Source organism: Helicoverpa zea, chromosome 28, assembly GCF_022581195.2.
Source record: "Helicoverpa zea isolate HzStark_Cry1AcR chromosome 28, ilHelZeax1.1, whole genome shotgun sequence".
Taxonomy (NCBI): Eukaryota; Metazoa; Arthropoda; class Insecta; order Lepidoptera; family Noctuidae; genus Helicoverpa; species Helicoverpa zea.
In genome coordinates, this window is record NC_061479.1 from 6,258,954 (window position 1) to 6,276,661 (window position 17,708).

The following is a 17,708-nucleotide window of genomic DNA, read 5'->3' on the forward strand; positions in this document are numbered from 1 at the left end:
TGTCTAGGACTTTCAAAATCTATTAGGAAAAGCTATGCATCTTATTGTATTAAGAAATTGTGACAAATTACATAATTATTATGTTATCCCGACCGAATTTCGTTTGCGGAAGACTGTCTCAACAGAATTAATTAAGATAGAATCCACACACAAATTGTGAAACCAAACTTATCGACATGCGATAGTAAAAAAACAATAGATATCTATGCAGACACATCACAACTACTAGGTACGCTGAAAATCGGTTCAGCCAAACGCGAGCTACATACAGGTCAAACTGAGAACCTCCTTTTTTTGAAGTCGGTTAAAAATGTAACAAAAAGCATCTCAGATAAAAAGTAGTCTATGTCCTTTTTCGTACTTAATACTATCTTTAGGTATATCAAATTGAGATAAAATTATGACTTGTTTAGCTTACTTTACAAATAAAAACAGAGTTATGTTCGCAGCCAGAAAGACTTACTTAAGATACGGAATTCTAAAATCATCATCCTCCGAGCCCTTTCCCAACTATGTTGGGGTCGGCTTCCAGTCTAACCGGATTCAGCTGAGTACCAGTGTGCCACATGGAGCGACTGCCTATCTGACCTCCTCAACCCAGTTACCCGGGCAACCCAATATCCCTTGGCTAGACTGGTGTCGGACATACAGGCTTCTCACTACCCGTGACGACTGTCAAGGATGTTCAATGACAGCCGGGACCTACAGTTTAACGTGCCATCCGAAACACAGTCATTGGTGTCTAAGATACGGAACTCTAAAAATTAGAGTAAAATCATAGCAGCTATCTATCTTGAGCAAGCTAAGTGATAAATGCTCCTTGTGCCTTATGAAGATATCTCAGCCCAGAAATACACATATTATCACAGTTTCACATATTATCTACCTATCTGTCTCATGCATATTGAAAACTTTTGTAACATAGTTAAAATTTAACGCTCATTAAAAGTAATAGTCTTGACAGCTCATTTATATATTTTGTATAATTAGTGAAGATTTTACTAGAACTGTCATCTTACTTAATTAGAGGTATTTTTCTTTTGGCGTCTATGATACCACGTCATGTCATCATCTGCCTAGCCATTTCCCAACTAGTTTGGGGTCGACTAATAAACGTCTAAGAAACGTTTTCACAAATTTTCTAAATAACTCTTAAACTGGTTCATCCGTTCAAAAGTTAAGATGCCACAGGTAGACAGCCACACATAGCTGTCAGTTTCGGGTTAACAAGATAAAAATAATATCAACTTATCCTTATTATTTTATGTTTCAGCTTTTTACTTAGTGTTTAGGTTTATTGTAAATACTTATATTGTTCTAAATATCTGCCTATCCATTATAAGCATACCTATATAAAATACTTTCCATATTGCCTTATACATGCTCCGGGTTAATTGTATTGAGGAGGTCAGATAGGCAGTCGCTCCTTGTGGGACACTTGTACTCAGCTACATCCGGTTAGACTGGAAGCTAGGCAGATGATTGCCTAATAAATTCAATTGATATTTTCATACCTCTAGCTCTTTACTATACCTATTTCTATTTGAGTGTCAACCTTGATTTATTTACCACTTTTTCTCAACACCTACGATTCTAATTAGAGACCTACAGACTATCAGTTATCACGTCTATAACCTACTTTGTATATCGTCTGAAGTGCCCTCCTACGCGCAAGAGTTTCATAATATCCTGCCAATGATGATGTGTTTTTTTTTTTTAACTAAGATCAATGGCGCCAAGTCTTATAGAAGACTAGATGGTTTTTTTTGGTTTAACAAAGTCCGGAGGGAACTTCTTTTCAGTAACAGGATAAGTTTCGGCACCTTTAGGGTAATAAACAAAAAACATCTGCCTAGCTTTTTTCCAACTATGTTTCGGTCGACTTCCAGTCTAACTGGATGCAGCTGAGTACCAGTGTTTTACAAGGAGCGACTGCCTATCTAACCTCCTCAATCCATTTACCCAGGCAACCCAATACCCCTTGGTTAGACTGGTTGTCAGACTTACTGGCTTCTGACTACCCCTAACGACTGCCAAGGATGTTCAATGACAGCCGGGACCGTTTAACGTGCCATCCGACACGCAGTCATTGGTGTCTAAGATATACTGAGAAAGTACGTACAAACTTAGAAAAATTTCATTGGTTTCCTTACACTTTCATACCTGCACAATATCAGCTAAAATCCGTAGCTATGCGCTTGCGCAAACTGTCAGAATTTTATGTTAATCACTGAGATAAAGATGTTCAGTGTACCACTACAATATCAGAGTACTTAATTCATATTTTTTTTGTTTTTTAATGGACGGAATTTCAGTACAGTTGTCAAGAAAAGTGTTAAGTGCTTTGTAATATTTATTATTGTGAAAGTAAACTTGTTTGTCTTTTCGTGAGTATAAATTGGCTGAGGCTATTTCGAAGGAATTTTGTATGCTGATAAAATGAAACAAGAGGATTTTCCTTTCCTTACCCAACTTTGGAAAATGCTCTTCAAATATAATACGTTTGTCGTTTTCACTTGTTTCACCCACGTGCGGGGGAACTCGGGAAGAGTGTATAGCTTTCCAACAGAGCAAGATTTATTTTAAGTTCAGTAGTTTTGGAAGCTTATTATTTTAGCGGAAAATAGATAGAGGTATAGCATGGTATACAGAAAAGATGAGAAGTAGAAGGTTGTCATGGTATGGGCATGTAATGAGGAGGGATGATACGTATGCAACAAAGTGTGAATGTAGATGGATGGAGAGAAAAAGGAAGAGCTAAGAAATGATGGTTGGATTGCCTGAAAGATGACATGAATAGGAAGGGAGTGAGTGTCAGTATGACGAGTGACAGGGGAAAATGGAAGAGGATGACGCCGACCCCAAATAAAATTGGGAACGGGGCAGGAGGAAGGAGAAGAGATAGAGGTATAGCATAGAAGAATCGGCCAATAAAATCATATCCTTCGTCAAATCCTAAAGGGCACAACACTTACTTACCTTATAAAAATCAACCACTGTTCTCCTCAACAGTACATTCCTTACCAAAGGTCATGTTTTAAATATACGCGTTCAATTTCAATAAATAAAACTTCTGACTTACCACCGAGCAGAGTCACACAGAGTGCAAGGTTCATGGTTTTAAAATTCCTACATATTGTTATGTTAAAAGTGCATCTTCTGTGGTATTATGAAAGTATTATTTACATAATAATTATGTTAGGTATATATAATTATTTGTGTAAATTCCTCACATTCTTACTGTCATCTAGTCCGAAACTAAGCAGAACTTGTAGTTTCAGTGTAAAAATGAAACCCGCTTTCCGTTGTCATGACATAACATGAAAACGGCTTGACCGATTTGGCTGAAAATTAGAGGGGAGGTAACTTAGACCCGGAAGAAGGTTTTAGGATAGTTTTTGTCACGGGTGAAACCGCGGGCGAAAGCTAGTATTCATTATAATTGATAAAAATGTACTTAGAGGTATGCTCCGCTGTTTGCTAATACGTACCTATTATGTATGAAACACATACCTACTAAATTCATCCACTAGCATTCGCCAGTGTTTTCACCCGCGTTCCGCATGAATTACTCCGCACTACCAGACAAAAAATAGCCTATATCCTTCTCTTATATACAGGCCACCTTACACTGGAGTAGTTTGGCACATGGGACCGTATATTCTTGAGATTAACTTGTTTAAAGTAACAAACAAACTCTTCAGCTTTATAACAACAGATTTTAACACAATAATTGGTTCACTTTAGATCTCTGTAACATTACATACTCCATTGCAACCGAGCTCACTTCAACAATAGCATATTTTTTTACTGACCGATCTTATACAAGCATGATAAATTACATACAATATATCTTGTAATACCCGGGTTATGCCGGCCTTATCCGGATGTTTTTGAACATCGGTATTTGATATTTGAAGAAGACGGATGAGAAACATTATTTTGAAGGTCAAAGAACTTTAAGAAACAAATTGTTTTAAAGAGGTTAAGGTCAAATGTTTTTAGGGTTCCGTACCCAAAGGGTAAAACGGGACTCTATTGTTTTCGCTCCTCTGTCCGTCCGTCCTACTGGCACCAGGCTGTATCTCATGAACAGTGATAGTTAGAGATTTGAATTTTTCACAGATGATGTATTTCTGTTGCCGCTATAACAACAAATACTGAAAACTAGAATAAAATAAATATTTTGGGGGGCTCCCATTCAACAAACGTGATTTTTTTGCCCGTTTTATAAATAATGGTACGGAACCCTTGGTGCGCGAGTCCGACTAGCACTTGGCCGGTTTTTTTTATTTAAATTGAATTTAGGAATGGGAGCTTGTCGCTAAGTAAATGCCGCACAGATTGATCATAAGGTTATGCAACGCTTGGTGTGGTAAGCCCGTGGATGGGACACCATCTTGTCATGACGAATTCCTCCGTGTTTCGGAAGGCACGGTAAATTGGTGGGTCCCGGCTGTCATTTGAACATCTTTGGCACTCGTTACTGCTAATCAGAAGCTTGTAATACTAACAACCAGTTTTACCAAGGGGTTTTAGTTTGCCCAACTAACGGGGTTGAGGAGTTCAGATAGGCAGTCGCTCCTTGTGGCACACTGGTGCTCAGCAGCATCCAGTTAGACTGGAAGCCGACCTCAACATAGTTGGGAAAAGGCTAGGCAGATGAACATCCTTATCAACCCAAGCGTTGCTTAACCTTATAATCAATCGTTCCTTGCGGTTGTTACATAGCCATACTTAGTTCATTGTTATTTTTTCTCATTTGCTTAGTTTTAGGGTTTCGTACCCAAATAGTAAAACGGGACCCTATTACTAAGACTTCGTCGTTCGTCTAGGCTGTAGATATCTTATGAACCGTGATAGTTGGCTGAGTTTTTTACAGATTACGTATATAAAAGTCGTGGTGGCCTAGTGGGTAAAGAACGAACCTCTCGAGTAAGAGGGTGTGGGTTCGATTCCAGGTCAGGCAAGTGCATGCAACTTTTCTAAGTTTGTATGTACTTTCTAGGTATATCTTGAACACCAATGACTGATAAAAAGGTGACGGAAAACATCTCGAGGAAACCTGGACTTTAAAGTCTGAACTCAGCAACCCGCATTGAGCAAGCGTGGTGATTACTGCTCAATCCTTCTCCGTGTGTCAGGAGGCCTGTGCCCAGCAGTGGGACGATAAAAAGGCAGTAACAATAACAGCATTATTATATTAATGGTACGGAACCTTTAGACTTTGACTCGCAGTTTGTCAGTTTTTCCGTCATTTGCTTAGTATTTTTTGTAATCATTTTGAATAAATAACTGGATTTATGCACCGTTACATGTGTCATGTCGTAACGTTGACGATCAATTGTAATAATAAGTAATTGTAGCAGTTTGATTGCTCTCATTATGATAATTAACTAATCAGAGTTTGCTTATAATTTTGTTCGGCTATTAGATAAGCGAGTTATGTAAGACCAGCTCTTTTTGTCTGTCACTGTTGAAAAGCTACACTCTTCCCGAGTAACATAGGCTATATTTTATCCCGGTACGAGCAGTAGTTCCCATGTGACGCGGGTGAAACTGTAGGAAATCAGGTAGCATTTCCTAAACTTACTGTTATTATTAGTTTTTTTTCTTTTTATAAGCCTCTACTTTATTCTTTCTAGCTTACTCCAATTGTGTGGTCACTTAACTAAAGGTTAAGACTTTATTATTAAATAAAATACAGCTAAAAATACAAGAAATAAAATAATTTTACCAATTAAATCATATCTTATTTATTTATCACAAAATACAACTATCATTACAGGAGAACCTAATGCAATAGTGTATTGACAATTTTCGAGATACTTAATCTAAACTACTCTACACACTTAAAATTAAACATTAATTATATTAGAGCAGGTACAGTACACTACTCTTGTGAATTCATTCAGAGTACAATTAAATATATCGATATCTTTAAGCAGTACTTAATTTATTGAATATGTATTTGTGCAACAAATCGCATTAAGATTATTTATCTTGGAGATATGTAGGTATATTTGAGGAAGATAGAATTTTTCCCAATTTGTGTTTGTCGGCCATTAAATAGTTAAACATACGGACAGCTATTTTCGCAATTAATGTGTATTATTGTTATACCTATCTTATACTTACTGGCTGTTTCACGCGGTCATTTCTGTCCGAGTTCTGAAGGAACTACTTCCCGTATCCAAAAAAATATACTTATGAGGTGCTTTATTATTACCTGCCAGGACTTAAATGGGGGGTAGTATTGCCTTTATAGATTACAATAGTGAAGAAATTTCGTTCCCCGGAACAGTCAATTCAATTTGAGACATTAAACAAGTTAAATTAACATTGGCTCTACTCTGCATAACGTGGTTCATAAATTACGCGCGTAGTGTCGCTTCGTCAATGAAAACAACTGCTATCTCTTTCTATCTGTTCTGCAAGAGTGGCAACGCACAACTCTACTGGATGGTTTTAAACTAATAAATTAAGTCAAATTTATACGTATTTTTTTTTATATGAAAAAAAATATGATAAATAATCAATTATTTGTCTTTATTATTGTAATCTATAAACGCAATACTACCCCCATTCAAGTCCTGGCAGGTAATATTAAAGCACCTTTTATATCCTATGTTACAGGGGAAAAGTGTAGCTTTCCAAAAGTGAAATATTTCTCAAATCAGTTCAGTAGTTTCGGAACACATTACTAAACAAAAAAAACCTCGTTAATAATAGTATGGATTATAGTTCGGCCATTCAGAGAATGCGTTCCTGACACGTCGCGATTGAACTGACGACGTAACTTTGCAATGGCGTTGCAGTTACGATAAAAATATTTTTGCTGGTTGTTTACCGTTTTAACAATTGAGGAGCATTAAAACAACATTATTATATCAATAATCAATGAATGTAGTTACGTCGTCAGTTCAATCGCGACGTGTCAGGAACGCATTCTCTGAATGGCCGAACTATAGTATACCTAAGATAATGCTATTTTCAAAATCGCTACCGCTTATAAACCCGCTGTTTTAAAACCCCAACACAAAGTGAACTATCTTCTTAAGACAATAGTCATCAATTATAGTTTTTTCTCAGTTAACCAATAATTATGTTATGGCCAGCTTAACCGACGTAAGAAAAGGATGGTTATGTAATAGATGATCATCTAATGATGTAGTCATCTGTTTTTTTGTTTGTGATGCGGAAATGATTGGAAATCACATCCTAGTAGATATTAATTAGTCAGTACTTACTTACGGCCTTTTATCAACTTTTTCAGAAATAAGTTTGTGACGTCTTTCTTTTCTAAACTTGTTAAAAAAATGAGGTTCAGTTTGTTATGTTATATTGATTCTGAACTGAACCAATATATTATTTTATTGAAGATTTTCATTTTTATTTTTCCAAGAACTAAAATAAAAATATGTATTTTACATGAGATCTTCCACCATGTTTTATCGGAGACTATAAAACTCTAATAATCAGATCAGTCGTCAAGGCAGAAACTACAGTTTTTCTACATTTGATACTTTTTAATCTCATCTGTAAAATATCATTATTTATCAAAAAAATATTCGTCATTATTTATAAGCTATCGATTGTTGATAAGGTACAAACCGATTAAATCAAATTATAAATATAAAGTTTGTAATGCCTACCCAATGTACGTATGTGAGTATGTTTGTGACTCTTTCACGTTAAATTACTGAATGGATGTTGATGAAACTTGGCAACAATATCGCTTCTTCGTATATCAGATATTAAGGCTACTTTTTATCAATATACAGTAAGTAGTAATACACGCAATATTTCCCGAGTACTTTTAAAAAGAGGAGGCCTGTGCCCAGCAGTGGGACGATAGAATGGCTGTAACAGTAACTGTTAAATATATTATCAAATCAGGAGCCAGTAAGTCTGACACCAGTCTAACCAAGGGGTATCGGGTTGCCCGGGTAACTGGGTTGAGGAGGTCAGATAGGCAGTCGCTTCTTGTAAAGCACTGGTACTCAGCTGAATCCGGTTAGACTGGAAGCCGACCCCAACATGATTGGGAAAAAGGCTCGGAGGATGACAAATTAATTGTTTATAGGATCCATTATGGCAAAATCCAAAAATTATTCTTACACAAAAGTTGCAATTTTGCGGACATTTTACAAATGTTCGTACGCAATGTTTGTCTGTTTGCTACAGCGAGTACACCACGAGATACATTTGTGCGTCACAGTGACGCACCGATGAAATCTCACTTTTACATGAGCCCTGATAAAAACAAAAGCAATCTGGCATCTGTCAGATAAAATTACGTATAGATACGATATATTTGAAGCATATTACAGCTTCTATGCAATTGATTTTAGACTCTATCCTAATAGCAATAATGTTGATATTTGTTTGAAGGTGTAAATTCCTGTTAGTCATGGTTAGATGATGTCATGACTCGGATAGTCATCATATTTTGGGTGTTTACAAGTGTAGGCTCGTTAGCTCAGCGGTTAGAGCGCCCAATTAAATGTTTTTAAAGAGGTGGTCGGGGGTTCAAATCCCTCACGAGCTGTTGAAAATTATTTTTGAATTTAAAAAAGGTTCTTACATTTATTTACATAGATATTTACAATACATCGAATAATATTTACTATGCGTCGAATTCATCCTCATCGCTGTCAACTGGGAGCGTACCCAAGAGACTGGCAGCATTACCTCGTTGGATGACCATGCTGATCCTTTGTCCGAGGTAATAGCCAGGCTTTTGGTCACGAGAAGCGTCATTTTATGTTTATCTCGGAAAACTTATACACAAAACTGTAGCTCTATTATTAATAGTTTACTGTACCCTGCAGTTCTAGCCATGTTTCGATCTTCTTCCTGCATCTGGATAAAAAGTAGCTTACGGGGATTTTAGAATTTATTTATGGTAAGGGTTTTCCCAGAGTGGTGAAAACCCACTTGCATAGAAATAAAAAATATAAAAATATTTATTGAGAATATTAGAAAAGAAAAATCAGGCACAAATGAACAATAAGTAATTTTCCGAAATACATCAAACTTAGGTAGTTTTGAGTTTTTTTTTTTTGTACAAAGAACATAGTTTTAATGTTTCCTTTTTTGTTTATAAATAAATAGTTATTATGTAATGTAAATATGTATTACAATAAAAAAATCAGTCTATCTACCTATATCTCTTTTTTCTTCTAACTCTCCCATAGAATTTTCTTATAAGCTGTGCCTTTGTACTACTTACCTATTTTTTGACGTGATAACGTCTTTAAAATCGTTTTAGTCGGGTGACATGTTCAGAAACTTGTGTCACACCAAAACCTCACGAGCGCGATCGCAGGTATAACGAGAGAGAGACAGACCGATCTCCCGTCTCATCTCGAGCGCTGCCAGTCATTCCGTGAAACTTGTCACGCGGAATCCTCACGAGAGGAGGCTGGCATAGCGTTCGAGTGAGTGAACCGATCTTCCGTCCCCTCACTCTAGCGGCATACAAACGAATGGAGATTTTTACACCCGAAATTTATCATCAAAAGTGTGAATAAAACGATAGATGTAATTTAAAATTTGAAAAAAATTGTTATCTTCATTAATTCCTTACTTCCCAAAAAGTTATATCACCAATAAGACGTTATCACGTAAACATCTCGATCGTAAACCTACTTTACAAACAACCAATTTTTTTTTGTTTGTGTTCTGTATGTGTAACTGTGTAGGCACATCGTAAATATTAAATAAATACATAAAACAGAATAAGTGATATATAAACATATGAAACCACTTTGGTCTTTTTTGGTGACAAACCTATTCTCAAAATTGGCATAGCAACAAAACCAATATTTGAATCATCCTGTGGTTTTGACAGATAATACCTACGATGTCGCGAGATCCGTACCATGGTACAAAAATGTTGTGGTTTCTACCGAAATAGTTCACAAACCTATTTAGAAAAAAAAAAACCGGAGAAGTGCGAGTCGGAATCGCGTGAGAAGGGCTCCGTATACCATCTATACTTCTAAACTATACTTCGGCCGTTCAGAGAATGCGTTCCTGACACCTATCAGTTAGTCACGACTAGTGATGGGCACAACATAACACTGAGTTCGTTACCGTTCCTTCAAAATGAACCGCCGCATTATTTTAAGATTATTTTCGTTTTAAATTGGCGGAATCATTTGTTTTATATTTTAGTTATTTAAGTGGAAACCAAAAAAAGGTAATATTCATATAATAAAATTGTTTTATTTATTCTTTGTTACAAGTACATTGAATTGAATGTGCGAACAGAATATTAATCAGACTCCGATTTGCTTGAGGAGGTGGTGTCTTCATCATCATCTTCGCCTACATGTATAATTATATTATTATCAATAACAGAATCAATCCTGATATCTCGGTCTAACAAAAGCCGGGTAATCAAATAAAAACAGATCGAAAACACTTGAAAAACGTGGTCTATGCGCACGAAACGACAACGGACGACTGTTTTAGCGTCACAAAATGGCGGCCCATAACGCCATTTGGGGTTACCATTTTTAATCTAAGTATAAAAATGCGGTTTGGTCATAGTTTTATTTTTATATTTCATAAAAGTTATAATTAAGTCTTATAGTCCATTATTTTCCAATTCTTAAAAAGAAAATCAAAACGTATTATTTTATATTATAACTGTATAAGAACAGATTACGATACTTGCCTGTTATTTTTAGCACAGCACTACAAAATATAAACCGCTGACATAACCTTGTAATAGCGCAGTATAGATTTAGAAAAATATTGTTTACCAAGTTATTTGACACTCAGTTTGGCACAAAATTATAACATTCATTGATTATTGATATAATAATGTTGTTTTAATGCTCCTCAATTGTTAAAACGGTAAACAACCAGCAAAAATATTTTTATCGTAACTGCAACGCCATTGCAAAGTTACGTCGTCAGTTCAATCGCGACGTGTCAGGAACGCATTCTCTGAATGGCCGAACTATAATATAGTTACTAAAGAGAAAAAATATACTATATATATAAGTATATATATATATATATAAGTTTATTTTATTTTATTTTCAATTAATGTAAATATATTGTGAATAAAGAAATACAATATTTGGACCACTAGTAAACTCCAAAAGAGAAAAAATATATTTTTGTTAGTTTGAACCGATAAAAAAATATTGCATTGTTGGAAAGCCACCCTTCCCGAGTAACATCCTAATCCTAACTAATATTATAAATGTGAAAGTAACTCTGTCTGTCTGTCTTTTCTTCACTCTTAAACTACTGAACCGATTTGTGTGAAATTTGGTACAGACAGTTTTTATTACAAAAAATATAAAAATAAAATTTATTCCCGACATATAGCGCCATCTGTTGCTTAAACCAAAAATCTGCTGGAAGTGTCGAATGAAGTCGCGGGCAAAAGCTATTAGGCTATACTTAATCTCGAAATTGCGAAAATATGTTTATAGTATGGCAGCTGGAGCCCTTAAATATTTATTTTAATCTGATTTTCAGTACTTGTTGTTGTAGCGGCAACAGAAATACATCATCTGTGAAAATTTCAGCTCTCGTCTATCACGGTTGAAAACGTCCAATGCTTCTCAGTGTGAGAAGACCTTTACCCAGCAAGGGGATGATGAAAAGGCTGATGCTTCTTCTTCCTCCTGCACTGTTCTCAATTTTATTTGGGGTCGGCGCAATATGTCATCCTCTTCCATTTTCCCCTGTCACTCGTCATACTGACACTCACTCCCCTCCTATTCATGTCATCTTTCAGGCAATCCATCCATCTTTTCTTAGGTCTTCCTCTTCCTCTCCGTCCATCTACATTCATATTTACCACGGACAATTATTGCTCCCGGGTTTTCTTATACGGAACTCTAAAAATATAATAGGCTTAAGTTAACCTATGTTGAATGGAATATTTCGGTAATTTCCAATACTAGTGATTCATTGTTATACTTAAGATGTTTCTTAGGCGGATGTTACTGTTGTAGGTCAAGTTTGAAATTGAGTCAGTGTAAATTATGACTGACTATATCGACCCATTTTTTGTTGAAATAGGAACCTACTTTAAGGAGTTTTGTTATTTTTTATTGTTTTTAAAGTTTAAAGTTCAGCTAGGTCAGATAGATTACCTGCCGTCTTTAAACCAGAGAAGAGATCGGTAGTATTGTAGATAGACCCTGTCAGATGGCCAAAAATCTGACTAAATTATGTACTACCGAAGTGCTAATGTCACATCCATATACGTATCTGTATGTCTATAGTTCGGCCATTCAGAGAATGCGTTCCTGACACGTCGCGATTGAACTGACGACGTAACTTTGCAATGGCGTTGCAGTTACGATAAAAATATTTTTGCTGGTTGTTTACCGTTTTAACAATTGAGGAGCATTAAAACAACATTATTATATCAATAATCAATGAATGTAGTTACGTCGTCAGTTCAATCGCGACGTGTCAGGAACGCATTCTCTGAATGGCCGAACTATAGTCGATAGATTTAAAACTTAAATATAGCAGCTGCATTCGATAAAATTATCTGTAATATAGTTAAGCTAAGTATCTATAGTATCAATAGATTCAGTGGTAATTATTACTACCAGCAAATTCCTCATTTAAAATATTCCAGACATTCAGTTAACTGTCCATTTTCCCACTTCACACGCGACATTCTTTCCTATTGTTGTATAATATCGTATCGATTTATATTATAATAATCTTTCTTAATGGAGTTAAAAAATGAGCATTTTAACACAGTTCTTTTAAATGTAGATCTTTCTACAAGGTGTTGTTTTTCTATTTATTTTCACTTCCACTTTTCTATGGGGAAAATGCAACATATTTTCGTTCATTCATAAAAGTAGATAATAATATTTTTCCTCTTATTGGGCACATGCCTCTTCTCATACAGAGAAGGCATAAGCATTGATCAATATTCCTAGGAGGGCACGTGGCGCTGGCGTCTCTGAATGCTACTCAGTAGCAGTCGTTGTTACAATTCCACATCAGAGGCCGTCAGGCGGATTTGAGAAAACTCTGACACTAGGGCTTGTTGGATGATTAAACCTGCAGCCCACTCGATAAGAGGAAGACTGAATTAGAAACATCCTGTATGTAAGGCCATTAGTAAAATGTCAAAAACGTGGTCATTTCGTTTCTAACATTTGAACTACCGTGATTATGTTACTATGGCATCATAACCAATTTATAATTTTTTACAATATTTCGATATACCAAAAATGGTCACCCATCTAGAATTTGACCTCGGTAGGTTCAGCTTAACCTCGCCGGTCTATAAAAGTGGTGCTATTATTTACATTAATATGGGTTTACCATGAGACTGGTATTTTCCTTAATGATTTCATAAAATCTAGATCATCAGCCTAGCCTTTTCCCAACTATGTTGGAGTGGGCTTCCAGTCTAACTATATGCAGCTGAGTGCCAGTGTGCCACATGGAGCGCCTGCCTTTCTGACCTCCTCAAAAGATTTACCCGGGCAACCCATTACCCCTTGGTTAGATTGGTGTCAGACTTACTGGCTTCTGACTACCCGTAACGACTGCCAAAGATGTTCAAATGACAGTAGCTTAAAACAATTGTTAACCCTAAAAATCGAACGCGAAAATTCATAGTAGGTAAACAGATGTTTTAAGAAAACTGACGTTTATATTGTCGATAAACTAAAGTCATTAACCTCTCATTGTTAAAAACGTTAAGAATTAGACAACTGTAGTTATTTTAACTAGCAGTCTACATATAACTCAGTATTTTGTCTAAATCCGGAGAGTATTTAGAAAAACACAAAAAGCTACAACAATGAGTAATAAAATGTATGGATTTTTTATTATTTCACACTTCGGTAAATTGTATGTTGTGTTATATACTTATTTCTCTAAATACTAGATGAATCACTTCATATTAAAATAATGTAATGTAATAATAATTCAGTCACGGCGGCTGTTCTCATATAAGGAGATCAGCTGCGCTGCGCAGGACATATTATAGTGCAGGCACATTTGCTTGGACACAGGTGCACTCACTATTCCTTCACTCTCATAGCGCGATGGGACGACAAGCCGACACCAGCGGAGAGATCACAAGCACGACCGATAGTAATGTGCTCTGCGATGCACGGGTGTATCAATCACCAACTTCCAGACTCCGGGCTGCTTTGTAAAAGATCAAGAAAATGTTCTACAGTTCATTCTCAGGATTTTTCAAATTGGATCATTAGGATTTTTCAAATTGAATCCTATAGATGAAAAAAATTTTTGAAAATTTCTTTACATGTTAAATATTCCATTTATTAAAGAACGTTATAGATAGGCTTATATAATATTTCTCTCCGGGTGCGCGTAGTTGTTTCGTGGAGAACCGAGTAAAATACAGAGTTCTAGTCCTTTTCATATATCATAAACATTCATATAATATATCATTTGAAAACATTATCTTAAATCTGTTAGCGAAGTCATAACTTAAAATATATGGTCTTTACAAACAGTCACTAAGAAATAAGTATGTATTTACAAGTGATTAATGACTAAAATCACCTTGATTTGGCCGTCTGCAAATGTCATTTTGTACAAAAATATGAAGAATATTTCTTAATATTTGTTGTCAATGTCTTAGGGAGCTTTTTATTCAAATACTCCCTCCCGCTGTGGGTGCCGCGTGAGGGAGTGTCAGACTCTTACTGACTAAAACCCACCATGTTCCTTCTTAAGCCCTTTATGTACCAGCGCCGCGGTAACTCGCGCGAACAATCCCGCAGCCTATTTATGCTTGTATAGAGTTAAAACTTGTAAGATAAAACTTCAAACATTGAAACCTCCTTGTCAAGACTGGTTGTCATGATTTCCCATAAATAAAACCAGCCAAGTGCGAGTCGGACTCGCGCACGTAGGGTTACGTACCATCCAAAATAGTATTCTATATATATTTATGGATCGAGCAAAAATGAGCAAAAAAATCACGTTTGTTGTATGGGAGCCCCCCGAAATATTTATTTTATTCTAGCTTTCAGTTTTTGTTTATGCTTTTTTGATATAGCGGCAACAGAAATACATCATCTGTGAAAATTTCAACTCTCTAACTATCACGGTTCATGAGATACAGCCTGGTGACAGACGGACGGATGGACGGACAGAGGAGCGAAAACAATAGGTTCCCGTTTTACCCTTTGGGTACGGAACCCTAAAAAGGCAAACAAAAATAAAATAACTATTTTGTAACACAATACCTTCTTGCCTACTATTTCAATGCAGTTATAATATCTTAATCATTTTAATATCTTTCAATCGATCAAAAATACACAAAATTAATCTACGATTATTTTCTATTTATTTTAACACCTTTTACGATACTAAAGAGTATTTTTGATTGAATGTGCAGATCTCAAAAACTGATAAACTATTTATACAATAAAATATTGTTATAATAAGTTATCTTTTCCTTTTAAATTATTTTAATGTTATCCAACACGCATCATACTTTCGTTCATCATCTGCCTAGCCTCTTCCCAACTATGTTGGGGTCGGCTTCCATTCTAACCGGATGCAGCTGAGTACCAGTATTTTACAAGAAGCGACGGCCTATTTGATCTCCTTAACCCAGTTACCCCGGCATCCCAGTAAGACTGGTGTCAGACATTCTGGCTTCTGACTACCCGTAACGACTGCCAAAGACGTTAAAATGACAGCCGGGACCTACAGATTAACGTGCCATCTGAAACACAGTCATTGGTGTCCAAGATATACTTAGAAAGTACATACAACCTTAGAAAAGTTGCATTGGTACTGGAATCGAACCTACACTCATACTTTAGATGTTGGTTCTTTACCCACTAAGCCACCACGACACTTAAGTCTTACCAAAATTATCTTTACCAAAAAGGTCGGCACCATGTAATATTTTGACCTTAGAACAAATAGGCCTATTGTGACCTATAGAGTGATTTTATCAGACAACGGCTTGCTGTATTCCCACGGTTTCACCCTCGTCCTGTCAAAACTACTGCCCGTACCGAGATAAAATATAGCCTATGTTACTCGGGAAGAGTGTAGCTTTCCAACAGTGGAAGAATTTTTCAAATCGGTTCAGAAGTTTCGGAGCCTTTGGGGTACAAACATACAGACAAAAAAATGTTTCCTCTTTATTGCATTAAGTATGGATAAAACACACTAATCTTTGCCTAAAAAGGTCGGCACCATGTAATATTATGACCTTAGAACAAATAGGCCTATTGTGACCTATAGAGTGATGTTATCAGATGAAGCCGGATGCTCTGAGTATGCAGAATGAATTGCTCTTCCATTGTAGCGTGACGGTACATTGCTTAGAGCTTTGAGTAATGACTTGTTTAGACGGAGTACTTTATTACATGCTTACTTATTTTTATTGGGTATTATTATAAATAAACTGTAAATTATTTTAAAATAAACTAAATCTATATTTACTTTAAATGTATATAGTTTCCATTAAGTTTAAATAAAAAAATTTAATTTCATTTTTTATGGCAGAAACCAACACCGACTTTCCATCATTTCCGACATTTTTATTTCATCCAGGCCGCTTGTGTTTTCATGTGGTCATGTATTTCTAGAATTGGGTCTGAACAAGTACTGAAATAAAATTACAAAATAATTTGCAAAAAAATTTCGTGGTGGCCTAGTGGGTAAAGGACCAACCTCTCAAGTATGAGGGCGCGGGTTCGATCCCAGGTCAGGCAAGTACCAATGCAACTTTTCTAAGTTTGTATGTACCTTCTAAGTATATCTTAGACACCATGGAGTATGTTTCGGATGGCACGTTAGGTCCCGACTGTCATTGAACATCCTTGGCAGTCGTTACGGGTAGTCAGAAGCCAGTAAGTCTGACACCAGTCTAACCAAGGGGTATCGGGTTGCCCGGGTAACTGGGTTGAGGAGGTCAGATAGGCAGTCGCTTCTTGTAAAGCACTGGTACTCAGCTGAATCCGGTTAGACTGGAAGCCGACCTTGATTGGGAAAAGGCTCGGAGGATGAAGGATGAATTTGCACAAATTAATATGCGACAAAATACAATGACAAGTCAAACTTATTTTTGTTATGTTTAAGACCCGATTTAAAAATAATTTTGTAATGAAAATGAAAAATAATTGTAAGTACCTACTTGACCCTGTCACGTTTTTTTTTTCACACAGCTAGAGCCCGAAAAATCACATGCTACTTTTTATTCATTTTACGGACATAATATTTCCCAAAATACGTAAATGGGAGACAGCTATTTAAAATACAAAATATGTATAAAAAGACGCCCCATCTATATCCACCATTAAACCCATGACTAACTCCACTGTCAGTTAATATTAATAGTCGTTCAAACTATTTGTTCGCAATGTCCTGATGAATCTGTGACCAAATTCGTTTTGCTAGCACGCCATATTAGGTGCCAGTGTTCAATGGAAGCAGAGGTCGTGGGTTCGAATCACAGCTGGCATTTTGGTGATTATTGAGGATTTAAATATTTTGTGTGTCTAAGGATTTAGTTCTCTAACAACATAAACGCCGGTTTTCTTAAATAATTATTTAATTTGAACATTGAAAGAAAAAATTCTAAGCAGTATTCAATATTATTGCAAATTCTTGGTAAACAGTTGTTTTAAGACCATTGACGTTTAAGTGGTCGATGAACTTGGGAATATTTTTACCCCTAAAATATTTTACGCGTTTAT